The 16,523-nt window shown below is 38.9% G+C and overlaps 1 long non-coding RNA gene across 1 annotated transcript in view; it reads right to left on the reverse strand.

Moving 5' to 3' along the window:
• Nucleotides 1-543: 543 nt before the first annotated feature.
• The window catches only part of LOC132002216 (uncharacterized), a 32,409-nt gene continuing 16,429 nt past the window's right edge, over nucleotides 544-16,523 (reverse strand). Inside the window, exons 4-5 of the long non-coding RNA XR_009399775.1 lie at nucleotides 5,446-5,588; nucleotides 544-712 (exon numbers count right to left, since the gene is read on the reverse strand). This is a non-coding gene — a long non-coding RNA (uncharacterized LOC132002216). The remainder of the gene's footprint in view (nucleotides 713-5,445; nucleotides 5,589-16,523) is intronic.

Consider the following 16,523-nt stretch of genomic DNA (forward strand, 5'->3'; position numbering starts at 1 on the left):
AAATGAATAGTAAACAGATTCTCAAAAAGTCAGTTTTACTCTAAGAATTGAAATAAATAACAGAAATACTTTCTTATTCCAGAGATGTACACAAGCCAGGCTATGAGTTTTGGAGTTTGTTTGGTTTCATTTCTTTATATGAAACCATAAGAACAATAAGCATCGGGGCGCCTGGGTGGCTCAGTGGGTTAAACCTCTGCATTCAGCTCAGGTCATGATCCCAGGTCCTGGGATTGAGCCCCGCATCCCCAGGCTCTCTGCTAGGCAGGGAGCCTGCTTCCTCCTCTCTCTCTGCCTGCCTCTCTGCCTACTTGTGATCTCTCTCTGTCAAATAAGTAAATAAAATCCTTAAAAAAATAAAAGAATAATAAGCATCTTAATAAATTTCTGGGTGATGTGCTCACTTCTATAGTTAGTCCCAATGTCAACAACTTGTCAACAAGCAAAGTTGGCAAATACCTAAGTGCAACTAATGAGTAGCTTAGGAATCTTGGTTGTCTATAAAATTGTGTCAAACTAGATTTAACTTGAAAAAAAAAAAATGAAGTTAAAGCCAAAAAAAGACACCGAGAAAAGACTTTTCAAAAGAATACAAATACAAAATCATTCACTAGCTACTTACTATGTGTGTGGTAGGCATTGTGTAAGACACTGCATACTAAACCAACCCTTTCTAAAACTAAAGGTCTTCGTTCATCAGATAAAAAGTGACCTGTGAAGAAAAATCAGAGAACTTAATCAGGCAACATTTGAATCCACTATGATAAATATCTTAGTCTGCATTTCTAAGAGAAAGTAACTATTGGCACTTGGAATTAGCAGAACTCGTTAAAGGTCTTTTGAATTCAAAACTGAATAAATATTAAAAAGATAAATAAAAGGAACAGAAAGTTGAATTAATAATTATACTCTGATTCTTCCATAATGAACTAATTATGACCTACTCTAATACTATAAAAAGGTTTAATTCCTTTTTAAAGATTAAGTGAGTAATAAGTACAAGAAAAATGATAATTAAGGGCAGATGAAAACCATCCTACTTCCTAAATTAACAAAAACTGCATACCACCACCAAGGTGTTCATTAAATCATTGAATTACACGTTATTGTAGCTAAGCTTCAGTTACACAACTTAGTGAACAAAGTATTCAAATCATTTGCCCTACCTCTTTTTTTCTAATAATAATTTTTTGAGCAGGTCACAAATCAGCATTGTCAAAATGGAAAAATAAATTTTTAATATATGGAATTATTTGAATTTGCAATTTATTAACCACTCTGATAGAATGTTCACTTTTCTTAGACGCTGAACTTTGGGTAATGGCTAATTAAGGTTTGGTCCATGTCCATTATTCATGACCATCACTAGGGTTAATACAGATAACCCATAGTTTCCTCTGTTTTCAAAGTACTGTTTTTAAACATCTTGAAATATCATAGAAGAGTTTTGACCTTCACTCAAACTTCTATATTGGATCACCCGAGAGATTTATGTAATTGTTAAGTATCCCACATGATTCTTTCAAAATTCAAAATGAGTTGTTTGAAGTTTGGCATTATAGACAATCTGGGTTTCTTTAATATTAATTTTTTTTAATTTGAGAGAGGGAAAGAAAGAAGCAGGGGTGGGAAGGGGCCGCGGGAGAGGGAGAACCTCAAGCAGGCTCCATGCTGAGTACGGAGTTGGATGGGGACTCGATCTCCCGACCATGAGATCATGACCCCAGCTGAAATCAAGAATCAGCTAACTGACTTAGCCACCCAGGCACCTCACAGACATCTGTTTTGAAAGCAGTTGTTTGATTTAAAGATTTTTGCAAAGGAGGCCAACTCTTTCCATGTCAGCACCAGGTCCCAGCCCCCCACTCAGATGGCTGGAGTGAGCCATAATCCTGCTTGGAACTTCAGCCAGTGACAACTTCTCTAATCTAAGGACTGACATAAACACATTGTCTTCTTATTTTTCTGGCCCTTGGAGTTATTTCTCTTTCGTGACAGAACGAGGGCTTTGAACTCTGCCAGAACTGATCCATTTCTCCTGTTTTATGAGAAAAGCAAAATCAACAAAACTTCGCTTATTACTCCACCACCACCTGTGTGTTCGGGAACAGCAGTCGCTCCAACATTTCTTAGATCTGTACGACACAGTGAAGTAACTTCCCAACAAGCTGGCCTCTAAATATCATCTTGCTCTGAGCGTAAAAGAATAAGGAGCTCAGTGATGTTGTCATAAGACTCCTGATTACCAGAAAGGAACTCTTAGAGCCTGGCCGTCACTCGATTACTGGGTTCTACACTGATAAATGGCTTCTCGAGCACCCTTTAAGAGTAAATCTTGAGGGCACCTGGGTGGCTCAATGCGTTAAACCTCTGCATTCAGCTCAGGTCATGATCCCAGAGTCCTGGGATCAAGTCCCGCATCGGGCTCTCTGCTCGGCAGGGAGCCTGCTTCCCTTCCTCTCTCTCTGCCTGCCTCTCTGCCTACTTGTGATCTCTGTCTGTCAAATAAATAAATAAAATCTTTAAAAAAAAAAGAGTAAATCTTGAGGTTTTGCCAGGCAAACCTGCCAAGCTAGCTATGGAAAGATCAACATGTGAAAGGATATGTATATCTTAGCTGGTTTTTTTTGAAGAGAATGAAAAGATGGAGGCAGGGTAGGATTGGAAGCAAAATCCTATGTCTGTCCACTATATTGCCAAGTTTCTAAAACAACATTTACTTTCCCATATTATTCCTCTTGTAACCTGGCCCCTGGCCGCACCCATTGGGGGTCTGAGAGTCATCATACACTTTCTTGTTTTCAAATCTAATCGCTTCTCCTCAGTTCTCTCCCTCAGTTTCTGTCATGTTGGACATTGTAGACCTACCTATTAAAATCCCTCTTTTGCATGGCTGCTCCCTGTTTTTTTTTTTTTTCTCTTTTCATTCATTCTTGCTCTACATTCATTCCCCTGCAAGGGATTAGCACACGTGCTAACTCTTTGGGATATAAAAATATTCTACCTCCATGTAAAGCAGTGGTATTTATGAATCAGTTTCTAAAAGCAGATTCACCTGAGCTTGATTCCCAATTGCATCATTTACTGTGGGTACATACAATAATGTGTATGTGCAAACACAGATCATAATAATTGCGCCATTTTTTTAGGTTTGGAAGAACTCAATTAATTACCATTTGAAACATATTTTCGTATAGCATAAGAGTTTTTAAATAAATACTAGTATGATTTCTAATTCCAGTGTTCTTTGGAAGACAAAATTAGAAATGGATAGCACCATAGATCTTAATCACAAGACAACCAAGTGACAGTTGAATTGCAATTTGCTTGAACAGGATTACAAACTGAGTCCAGGGGTCAGTAAGCTAGTGCCCCTAGGACAGACACAGTCTACCACCTGTTCTTGTAAATAAAGAATTCATGGAACAAAGCCATGCCCGTTCATTTACGTTTTGTCTATGGCTGCTTTTACGCTTCAACAGCAGCACTGAGTAATTATAAAAGAGACTATATGGCCTGCAGGGCCTAAAATATTTTACAGAATAGGTTTGCTAACCTCTCCTCCATTCTAACCCCCATCATTTTCCTAATAAGAAGATTAAATACAATCACATGATTCTGAAACTGCTAAGAAACTTCCTAATGTATCATCTTTGTTAGTTTGCAGGACACTTAGTATGTATGCAGACTGTTTACCGAAGGAAATAAAACCTGCTTCATTAGCATGTTTTGTTGTTTCTGTGACACAATTATAGTTGCCAGGAGTCCCACAGAACGTGGGATTTATTCTGACACTATATATCTAGCACTTGCGCCGTGAAAAGAAAGCATTTCCCATTAGGACCAGAAAAACAGAGGTTCAAGAGAAAACCACATAAGCTCTTGCCAAAGGCTGAATGGTCCTTAATATAAAGAAAGGCGACAACTTCCTGCTTTTGCACAAGGTAGGAGCATCCAATTGCTGTAGAAACTGCTCTCCTCTGGAGACTGATGACCAGAATGACCCCAGAAGCAATTTTGTATTCTCATGAGATAGCTTGTATACACAATTTTGTATATCTCATGAGATAGCTCTGGGAAAGAGCAGTGGGTCTTCAGAAAGGTTAGTATGTCGTCTGTTTCCTGGGAACTACTTGTAGAGGTTCCAAGGAGCTGATGCAACCAGACACAAAGCAGGAAGAGGGTCAGACCATGGCATTGCATCAGTGGCTACAGAGGGCATCCACGGATTGTCCAGAAAGAGGAACATTTCATGGTTGAAGCTTTGGATTGTTTCTATCATATTCGTGTGCATTCCCTCATGCAATATGAACACCACAGAGAAGCCAGTCTTGGAGATCCCAAAAGTAAAGCTTAGCTTCCACCTAAAATTCTCAAGTGTCAGATGTAAACCTCACAGAGGCGTGAGCAAGACAGAGAAAAAGAAAACACCGCATTTCTTTTGAAGAAACCAGCTCTATTTTCCTCCCTGGCACAGGAAATGGCACTTACCATCCATTACTCTCCAGGCTGAAGGGAGGCAGAGATGACCTATAGATTTCGCTTCTGGAAGACCTCCTGTGTAATCCCTTGGCTGTGGTTCTACAATCACCTACTTCAGGATTACTGAGTGTGGTGGTTAAAAATGCTGACTTCGGGTTTCTGTACCAGACATTGTGAATCAGCACATTGTGAGTCTGTGTCTCACACCCAGGTGTATGCATTTTCAACAAGCTTTCCACGTGTCTCCACTGCAAGCTACGGTCTGGGGACTGAGGGTCCATTGAAGAGAGAACTAGCACCAAATCTTTGAGCTCTGCCAAGGTCTAGCCTTGTGACTTTGAGTAATTGACTTAAAAGGAGCAGAATATAATCTACACTGCTAGCCAAGAGGATTTATTCATTTTGAGAATAAGAGGGAAGAGCCCAGGGTGTGATGTCAGTGCAAGGTATAATTACCTCGAAGAGATTAGTGAACTGAGCCAAAATGGCTAAATTGCTCAAAGGCAGGGGTGTGCAGAAGGTTCCATGTTGGACAACATGGCCTCTTTTGTTTTCTTTTAAGTATTTTAATTTTATAAAATGTTAGCTTTTAATGTTATTTTGTCACTTCTGTCTGTCCAGTAAATTTAATTGGGTAGACTAATGTCTAATATGCATTTTCATGAGAATGAAGAAAATCTCAGAAATAAACAATTTACCAAAGCTCTGTGTAGTTCTGCCTGTTCAATATATTCTGTAAAATTAAAATGTCTGGGGGCAGAACTTGAACTAACCCCACCGAGAAGCCATCTAAACATGTGACTGTGACTACAGACTAAACTAATGAATATTTTACTCTCGCCAGCTGCTTCGCAATCCTTCCCCTGCCTAAAAGCCATGCGATCACAAAATCCAATCTCACCTTCTCTGGGGCTTTGTACCCCTGAATACACAAGAGCCAAAATGCCCTGCTATTTTACTTACAAAACAAAAGGCAGTAAAAGTGACTGTCATTGAAGTGACTGCTGCCAAGTCATTTGCTTTTCTGCTACATCAGACAGTTCGTTCAAAGCTGGATCTTCTCTGCTGTCCGCCCCGGTGCTGCAATAGCTCTTCGGACCAAGGATCTAAGTGGCCACAGATATAAAAATAGGTAATGCTAGGAAGCAACATCCCCTCACACTCGTTTTTCTTTTTTTTAAATATGCATTAAAAGATATATATATATATATATATATATATATATATATATAGTAATAATATTAGATAACAGGTATTGATTATATGATGGATCTTTTAATACATCGTCCCACCTTATCTTCACAAGTGTATGAAGTAGATATTATTTCCATTTTACAGATGAGAAAAGTGAGAAAGAGCAGAAAATTGCAATGAAAATCACAGTATGCATACTGAAAAATCACATTAGGTAGTTAGCCCAGGCTTACTTGGTTCCAGATATCACAATTTTGACCACTACAACAAAATGGACTTCGTAGCCCTGATGTAGCTGTCTCTGTCCACAAACTAATCCTTGTTCAAAATGAATCAGATTTCTCTGTTAGCCATTATTGCCAAGCTTCTTTAAAATCTAGGAATTATCTCTATTTAAGGGACTGTCTTTAAGGTATTCAGTAATGTGCTCAGCAAATACTTGTTGACTGAATGAATACCACAGTACTTAGAGAAATTGCCAGTTATTTTAAACCACAAATCCTCTTCCTTTAACAAACAACTACCAACATTATCTTCAAGCCAGTGACTTAAATTTGCAGTTCGTCACAGATGAATTGTCACTAGCAGTAATTACAGAAACACTGTCTATAAATTATTTACGTTTTTTTAGACTGAGAAGATAGAAGGCAGTCCACCAGTAACCCTTACTTCTGACAATTACAAACTCATGGGTCCTTAAGACCATACTTAGTTTGAATAATTCACTAGAAAAACTCAGAACTCACTGGAAGCCCTTATCCTCATGGTTTAAGATATAGACTAGTTTTGGGATGCCTGGGTGGCTCGGTCGGTTAAGTGTCTGCCTTTGGCTCAGGTCGTGATCCCAGGGTCCTGGGATCGAGTCCCGCATCAGGCTCCCTGCTTAGTGGGGAATCTGCTTCTCCCTCTGCTTGCTACCCCCCCTGCTTCTGCTCTCTGTCTCTCTCTTTCTCACACACACACACACACACACACACACACATACAAATAAATAAATAAAATCTTAAAAAAAAATTAAAAGATAGAGATTAGGTTACATTACAAGATACAGATCAAAGTCAGCCAAGAGAAGTACATGGGGCAAAATCCAGGAAAGTTTCTAACACAAGGCTTCATGTTGTCCTCTCCACACTGAGCCATACGCAGCATTACTTTTCCAGCAGCAACATATGCTGACATGTATGGAAAATCGCCAACCAGGGGAGCTCGCCCAAGCCTTGGCATCCAGAGTCTTGAATCAGGTTCTGTGGTTGACTGGCCATGTGGCTGACCTCAGTTTCCAGGTAGTCTGGGATCAAGCTGACGCTGTGTGACTCAAAGTTCCTACAGTGAATAACATTATTAGTCTATCCAGACATTCTGTCAGAGTATCTGGAAGTTTTGGGGCTGTGAAACCTCTGATATCCCATAACCTCCAGTCCCACAAGACTCCTCTCAGGCATGGCATTGTAAGGGTGTAGAGATTACATCCCAGAAGCTGAGGGCAGACACTTAACACTTACATCCCAAAGCACGTCATAGGTGCTTTGAAGTATGTCATCTTCTAAAGAGCATTAAGTTTTTATCTGGCAGACAAGTAAGTCTCTAGAGGATCACCCTCATCCTGCCATTTGATGTTAGTCTATGTTGGGGTGGGTCTATTTCACTTTTGACCTTTCTCCTGGAGTCCAGCCCTTAATCCTACCATACTACTAATACTACATACTACGTGCCTTTCTCTTGGGAAAGGGTTATTCTTCACTACAGAGAGAGTTCAAAGAAAATCCAAGGGTTTTGTTTGTTTGTTTGTTTGTTCATTTGTTTAAGAATACTAGTTTCACTTGCACTGATATATTTTTCCAGAAAAACCAGAGACCGAGTGATAGCTACAGGACCGGGATGTGGATGTGAACATCACCTTCCACGCATGTCGTTACTTCAGAAAATATGATTTACAAAGGAAATGGAGCTGAGGGGCCTGGGGGGCTCAGTCTGTTGAGCATCCCACTCTAGGTTTTGTCACAGGCATGATCTCAGGATGATAGGACTGAGTCCCACCTCGAGCCCCCGACCGGGCTCCATACTCAGTTAGAGAAGTCAGCTTGAGATTTTATCTCTCCCTCTCCCTTTGCCCTCCCCTCTGTCTCTCTGTCTACCTCTCTATCTCTCAGATAAATAACCTTTAAATTTCTCAGATAAATAACCTTAAAAAAAAAAAAGGAAATAGAGCTGACTTACACGGCAGCTGAGAACTACCCGTATAAGCATCAATAGCATCAAATTACAATAGAAACCAACATGCAATAGTAATGCTTCCATGTGACATTAGAGAATCTACATATGGAGGTAGATCTTAGAGTGTCCTTAGTTTGGAATCCATTCCAATAACTAGACTCTGAAGTTAGGCCTCTCCTACATGATTGTAGGAGAAAAATCAATCTTCTTAATTCCACCCTTCTTTTCCTCCAGCTCATTTCAGATTCCTTGTTCTTCCTTCTTTTGCCTGCCAAGGAAACAGGTGGTTTGTCCATCTGGAACTCCAAGTTTTGCTCCATTCTGATCATTTCCATGTATGCTGAAGTCTCAAAGGCTTATATCTTGTTCCAATTATTTCAATTATTGGGTTTTTAGGTTGAAAGCAACAGAAACTTAATGACAATTTGGGCAAAAATTTTGGACCTAGACACACACACCCAGGGAAAATGCCATGTGACTTCTGTTGCATAAGCCACCTCATGTGTGTTGCAGCAGCCTCAACAAACTAACGAACAGACTAAATATGTATTTCTGGTCATTTGAACATCATGTTTTATAGTTGCCTCATATCATTGGTCAAAATCTAGCACAGTTCACAAAAAAATTTTCTCCTTTGCCTATGCAACCCCAGTCCCTTAGATTTCATTACCATTAATCAGCCTACACTTATTGGTTTCTCTATTCACAGATTTTAATCTATGTGGCAGATAAATGCAATTGCCTTGAGAATTTAGACTAATTAGTCATATGTCAGGCATTAAGACCTTAATTTCAAATACTGCACTGTGCAGATCCAGACATCTATCAGATTCTTTTAATAGATTCCAAATGTCTATAGAAATATTCCATCTTTGTATTAATTTTGACCATCTTTTTCTTTATTTTTCAACACCTTAATCATGGTTGTTTTGAACTCCTTGAAAATTATATTCCATATTTATATCTTATCTAGGTCTTTTTCCCCCGTCTTGTCTCTTATTTATTAGTCACTTTTCCTGCTTCTTTGCATGCCTAATACTTTTATATGATATGCTGGATGTTCTAAGTGATACGTCATGGGTGCTTTGAAGTATGTCATCTTCTAAAGAGCATTAAGTTTTTATCTGGCAGACAAGTAAGTCTCTAGAGGATCACCCTCATCCTGCCATTTGATGTTAGTCTATGTTGGGGTGGGTCTATTTCACTTTTGACCTTTCTCCTGGAGTCCAGCCCTTAATCCTACCATACTACTAATACTACATACTACATTCTCCTAACTTCTAGGATGTGGTGTTTCAATGACAACAGTAAGCCCAGGGCATTCACTAGCTGGACCCAAACATTAATGTCTCCTCAGAGTTGTGAAAACTAAAATTCCTGATTATATCTAAGCCTCCCTGCATTTTTTCTCTTGAAAATTTCCAGCTCTTGAAATTTCATTCTGTGCATGCATAGCTTTATGAGTGAGCCAAAGAGCCAATGTGAATTTTTGTGTAGATTTTTGAGGGTCCTCTGTAGCTCTCTTCTAAGACCCTACCCCTCAAATCCCAGTCACCATGGTAACTCCAAACACCAGCCTGTTTCCTCTGATAGCAACACTGCTGTTTTCAGCTTGGGCTCTATGCCCCCACAGAGGGGTTTAGAAATTGCACTTGGGGAGAAATCAGGGTGAATACAGGATGTAACTCATGTGTTTTCCTTAGCTCAGAGACCTTAACCTTGCATTGGTTGCTGCCCATTTCCTTCAAATCATTGTTTTATATATTTTTCCACATTGATATACATTTTGGTGGGAGGAAAACTCTGATACAGACTAATTAATCATGCCAAAACTTAAAGGCATAAAGTTCTTACATACAGAGTTAGATCCTCATGATTAATTTCAGCATTCTTTTATAGCCCCTTCTCTCCTCTCTTTCTATATCTTACTAATGATAATATAATAAAAGCATATTTCCAGGGGGACCTCGGTGCCTCAGTTGATTAAGCATCTGACTCTTGATTTCTGCTCAGTTCATGATCTCAGGCTCCTGGGATCAATTTCCACATCAGGCTCCATGTTCAGCAGGTATCTGCTTTTCTCCCTCTCTCTCTACCCTACCCTCCCTCAAATGAATAAAGTAAAATTTTTTTAAAGGCATAATCAGAGGAAGCAAGATAGTGGAGGATTAGCAGACTGAAACAGCATTAGGTCCCAGGAATTCAGCTAGATAGTTATCATCTCATTCCAAACACCTACAGAATCAACAGGAGATAGAAGAGAAGAAGAGCAGCAATTCTAGGAACAGAAAATCGACCACTTTCTGGAAGGTCTCTTCTGATTTGAATAGTGTATATTTTTCTGGGGTCTTTGCCACCCTCTTATTATTTTATTCTCTCATTCATATATTCACATCTGAATAAAATGACAAGGTGGAAGAACTCGCCCCTCAAAAAAGAACAAGAGGCAGTAAGTACCAACATCTAGGGACATAATCCATATGGACATTGGCAATATGTCAGAACTAGAGTTCAGAATGACAATTATCAAGGTACTAACTGGCCTCAAAAAAAGGCCTGGAAGATACTAGAGAATCCCTTTCTGGAGAAATAAAATCCCTTTCTGGAGAAATAAAAGAACTAAAATCTAACCAAGTTGAAATATAAAAGCTTTTGATGAGGTGCAATAAAAAATGGAGGCTCTTACTGCTAGGATAAATGAGGCAGAAGAAAGAATTAGTGATATAGAAGACCAAATGACAGAGAATAAAGAAACTGAGCAAGAGAGACAAACGACTACTGAACCATGAAGGGAGAATGTGAGAGATAAGTGATACCATAAGACAAAACAATATTAGAATAATTGGAATCCCAGAAGAAGAGGAAAGAGGAGAGGGGCAGAAAGTATATTGGAGTAAATTATACTAGAGAATTTTCCTAATATGGAAAAGGGAACAAGCTTCAAAATCCAGGAGGCACAGGGAAGCCCCCTCAAAATCAATAAAAATAGGTCCACACCCCATCATCAAGTAGTAAAACTTACAAGTCTTAGCGACAAAGAAAAGATTCTGAAAGCAGCTCTGGACAAGAAGTCTGCAACATACAATGGTAGAAGTATTAGACTGGCAGCAGACTTAGCCACAGAGACCTGGCAGGCCAGAAAGAACTAGCATGATATACTCAGAGCACTAAGCGAGAAAAATATGCATCCAAGAATACTCTATCTAGCTAGGCTGTCACTGAAAATAGGAGAGATAAAAAGCTTCCAGGACAAACAAAAATTAAAAGAATTTGCAAACACTAAACCAACCTGACAGGAAATACTGAAAGGGTCCTCTAGTAAAGAGAGAGACTAAAAGTAACACACCAGAAAGGAACAGAAACAATATACAGTAATAGTCATCTTACAGGCAATACAATGGCACTAAATTCATATCTTTCAATAGTTACCCTGAATGTAAATGGGCTAAATGCCCCTATCAAAGACACAGGGTATCAGAATGGATAAAAAACAAAACCCATCAATATGCTGTCTACAAGAAACTCATTTTAGACCCAAAGACACCTTTAGATTTAAAGTGAGGGGGTGGAAAACAATTTACCATGCTAATGGACATCAAAAGAAAGCTGGGCTGGCAATCCTTGTATCAGATAAATTAGATTTTAAGCCGAAGACTATACTAAGAGATGAGGAAGGATGCTATCTCATACATAAAGGGTCTGTCCAACAAGAAGATCTAACAATTTTAAATATCTATGCCCCTAACACGGGAGAAGCCACTTATATAAACCAGTTAATAACAAATCAAAGAAATACATCAACAATAATACAATAATAGTAGGAGACTTTAACACCTCCTTCACTGAAATGGACAGATCATCTAAACAAAAGATCAACAAGGAAATAAAGGCCTTAAATGACATATTGGACCAGATGGACATCACAGATATATTCAGAACATTCCATCCCAAAGCAACAGAATACACCTTCTTCTCTAGTGTACATGGAACATTCTCCAGAATAGATACACCCAGGAAAACAAGTCAGGTCTCAACCAGTACCAAAAGATTGGGATCATTCCCTGCATATTTTCAGACCACAATGCTCTGAAGCTAGAACTCAATCACAAGAGGAAAAATGGAAAGAACTCAAATGCATGGAGGTTAAAGAATATCTGACTAAAGAATAAATGGGTCAACCAGGAAATTAAAGAAGAATTGAAAAAATTCATGGAAACAAATGAAAATGAAAACACAATTGTTCAAAATCTTTGGGACACAGCAAATCCAGTTCTAAGAGGAAAGTTTATGGCGATACAAACCTTTCTGAAGAAACAAGAAAGGTCTCAAGTATACAACCTAACCCTACACCTAAAGGAGCTATAGAAAGAAGATGAAAGAAAGCCTAAACCCAGCAAAAGAAGAGAAATAATAAAGATCAGACCAGAAATCAATGAAATAGAAACCAAAAGAACAGTAGAACACATCAGTGAAACTAGGAGCTGGTTCTTTGGAAGAATTAATAAGATTGATAAACCTCTGGCCAGATTCATCAAAAAGAAAAGAGAAAGGACCCAAACAAATAAAATCATGAATGGAAGAGGAGATATCACAACCAACACCAAAGAAATATGAACAATTATAAGAACGTATTATGAACAACTATATGCCAGCAAATCTGACAATCTGGAAAAAATGAATGCATTCCTAGAGACTTATAAATTACCAAAACTGAACCAGGAATAAATAGAAAACCTGAACAGACCCACAACCAATAAGGAGACTGAAGTGGTCATCAAAAATCTCCCAACAAACAAGATCCCAGGGCCAGACGGGATCCCAGGGGAAACCTACCAAACATTAAAAGAAGAATTAATACCTATTCTCCTGAAACTATTCCAAAACTTAGAAATGGAAGGAAAACTTCCAAACTCATTTTATGAGGGCAGCATTACCTTGATCCCAAAACCAGACAAAGACCCCATCAAAAGGGATAATTACAGCCCAATATCCTTGATGAACCCGGATGCAAAAATTCTCACCAAAATAGATTAAAAGGATTATCCACCATGACCAAGTGGGATTTATTCCAGCTGCAAGATTGGTTCAACATCCACAAATCAATCAATGTGATACAATACATTGATAAAAGAAAGAACAAGAACCATATGATACTCTCAATAGATGCTGAAAAAGCATTTGACAAAGTATAGCATCTTTCTTGATTCAAGATCAAACACAAATTTGATCAAAACTCTTCAAAGTGTAGGGATAGAGGATACATACCTCAATATCATCAAACCCATCTATGAAAAACCCACAGTGAATATCATTCTCAAAGGGGAAAAACTGAGAGCTTTTCCCCTAAGGTCAGGAACATGGCAGGGATGTCCACTATCACCACTGTTATTCAACATAGTACTAGATGTCCTAGCCTTGGCAATCAGACAAGAAAAAGAAATAAAAGTCATCTGAATCGGCATCTGGTTTCATTTACTTGTGGAGCATAAGGAATAACATGGAGGACATTGGGAGATGGAGAGGAGAAGTGAGATGGGGGAAATTGGAGGGGAAGATAAACCATGAGAGACTGTAGACTCTGAGAAACAAGCTAAGGGTTTTGGAGGGGAAGAGGGTGAGGAGATGGGTGAGCCTGGTGGTGGGTATTATGGAGGGCACGTATTGCATGGAGCACTAGGTGTGGTGCATAAATAATGAATTTTGGAGCGCCAAAAAGAAATAAAATTAAATTTAAAAAAGAAAGAATAAAAAGGCATCTGAATTGGCAAAGAAGAAGTCAAACTCTCACTCTTTGCAGATGATATGATACTTTATGTGGAAAACCCAAAAGACTCCACTCAAAAACAGCTAGAACTCATACAGGAATCCAGCAAAGTGTCAGGATATAAAATCAATGCACAGAAATAAGTTGCTTTTCTATACACCAACAGCAAGACAGAAGAAAGAAAAATTAAACTGTTGATCCCATTTACAATTGCTCCCAAAACCATAAGATACCTAGGAATAAACCTAACCAAAGAGGGAAAGAATCTGTACTCAGAAAATCATAAAGTACTCATGAAAGAAATTGAGGAAGACACAAAGAAATGGAAAAACATGCCATGCTCACACATCGTAGAAACAAATATTGTGAAAATGTCCATGCTCCTTAAGAAATCTACACATTTAATGCATTCCCTATCAAAATACCATCAACTTTTTTCAAAGAAATGGAACAAATAATCCTAAAATTTATATGGAACAAGAAAAAACCCTGAATAGCAAGAGGAATGTTGAAAAATAAAGCCAAAGTTGGTAGCATCACAATTCCAGACTTCAAGCTCTATTACAAAGCTGTAATCATTAAGACAGTATAGTAATGGCACAAAAACAGACACATAGATCAGTGGAACAGAAGAGAGAGCCCAGAAATAGACCCGCAACTCTGGTCACCTAATCTTCGACGAAGCAAGAAAGAATGTCCTATGGAAAAAAGACAGTATCTTCAACAAATGGTGTTGGGAAAACTGGACAGCCACATGCAGAGGAATGAAACTGGACCGTTTCCTTACACCACAAACAAAAATAAACTCAAAATGCATGAAAGACCTCAGTGTGAGACCAGAATCCATCAAAATCTTTGAGAACGTAAGCCACAACCTCTTTGACTCAGCCACAGCAACTTCTTCCTAGAAACATCACCAAAAGCAAGGGAAGCAAGGGCAAAAATGAACTATTGGGACTTCATCAAGATCAAAAGCTTTTGCACAGCAAAGGAAACAGTCGACAAAACCAAAGACAACTGACAGAATGGAAGAAGATATTCGCAAATGACATACCAAAAAAAGGGCTAGTATTCAAAATCTATAAAGAACTTATCAAACTCAACACCAAAAGAACAAATAATCCAATCAAGAACTGGGCAGAGGACATGAACAGACATTTCTGCAAAGAAGACATCCAGATGCCCAAAAGACAATGAAAAAGTTCTCAACATCACTCAGCATCAGGGAAATACAAATAAAAACCACAATGAGATACCACCTCATACCAGCCAGAATGGCTAAAATTAACCAGTCAGGAAATGACAGGTGTTGGCAAGGATGTGGAGATAGGGGAACCCTCCCACACTGTTGGTGGGACTGCGAGTCAGTGAAGCCACTCTGGAAAACAGTGTGGAGGCTCCTCAAAAAGTTGAAAATAGAGCTACCCTATGACCCAGCAATCACACTACTGGGTATTTACCCTAAAGATACAAATGTAGTGATCCGAAGGGTCATGTGCATCCAAATGTTTATAGCAGCAATGTCCGTAATAGCCAAACTATGGAAAGAACCTAGATGTCCATCAACAGATGAATGGATAAAGAAGATGTGTCACACACACACACACACACACACACACTGGAATACTATGCAGTCATCAAAAGAAATGAAATTTTGACATTTGCAAAGATGTGGATGGAACTAGAGGGTATTATGCTCTCTCTGATCAAATCATATGATCAGATCATATGTTCTCTCTGATTTGAAAGGGAGGGGTTAGGAGATAAGGAAAGAAAAAAAATGAAACAAGATGGGAGCAGGAGGGAGACAAACCATAAGAAACACTTAATCTCACAAAACAAATGACAGTTGCCGGGGGGAGGAGGGTATGGAGAGGGTGGTTGGGTTATGGACATTGGGGAGGGTATGTGCTATGGTGACCACTGTGAAGTATGAAAGCCTGATGGTTCACAGACCTGTACCCCTGGGGCTAATAATATATATTAATAAAAATAATTTTTAAAAAGGCCTATTTCTAGTAGATAATTCTACACATAGCTATAATCCTACTGTAGGAAGAATCAAATGCTATTATTCTAGAGAAGAAAATCAACAATGCAAGGACAGTAGGAATTCAATTAATGAACAAATTGGTATCCAGACTTCTGTGAAGACTTATAGGAGAAACATGTACTCAAAATAGCTCTCATAATTGCCTACTTACTTAAATGCAACTTTATGGAAATAACCAGGCAAGGTCTCAAGATGAACACTACAAACAACACATAGTGGAGGCACAAAGCAGGCTTCTTAGGTTTAGGTACAGGTATGGGGCTAGCAGAATTCATGCAGTTTTCCAGATTTTTATATACCCCATGAAGAGGCACACTTTGGCCAGGCACAGTCAGGCATTCTTCAGCTTTGTTCCAGGAAAAGTACTCTGATTTCAGATCCCCCTCCCCCCATGTTTAGAAGGGTTGGGAGTAGGGACAAAACATACAAACTGCGAAGAAAAAATCCTGGTCTTTGCAATTGAAGTGACGGTCCTTTCATCCTCAGGCGCAATGGCCAGAGGAGCTTGCAAATCCACATGCTTACAGCCAGAGACCTTGAGTGTCTCCCGGACAATCCAGCTTGCAGACCTGATAGGGAAAATCTGATTCTCTCTTCACAGACAGTAAGTAATATCTTTGAGTTATTATTGCAAGGTTGTATCATGTAGGCTTTTTCCTAGCAGGACATATGGTTTTGGTTAAAATACAAAGGCAGCGAAGGGAGGTCTTACCAATTCATCAGCTATACCTCAGAATGATGCCTTTATAGACTCCTTTTCTGATAATGTGATTTTTCAAGTTTAGAAACAGCAGACCAGAGAGAGTCAATTATCAT

The sequence above is a fragment of the Mustela nigripes genome, chromosome 14 (assembly GCF_022355385.1).
Source record: "Mustela nigripes isolate SB6536 chromosome 14, MUSNIG.SB6536, whole genome shotgun sequence".
NCBI classification, from domain to species: domain Eukaryota; kingdom Metazoa; phylum Chordata; class Mammalia; order Carnivora; family Mustelidae; genus Mustela; species Mustela nigripes.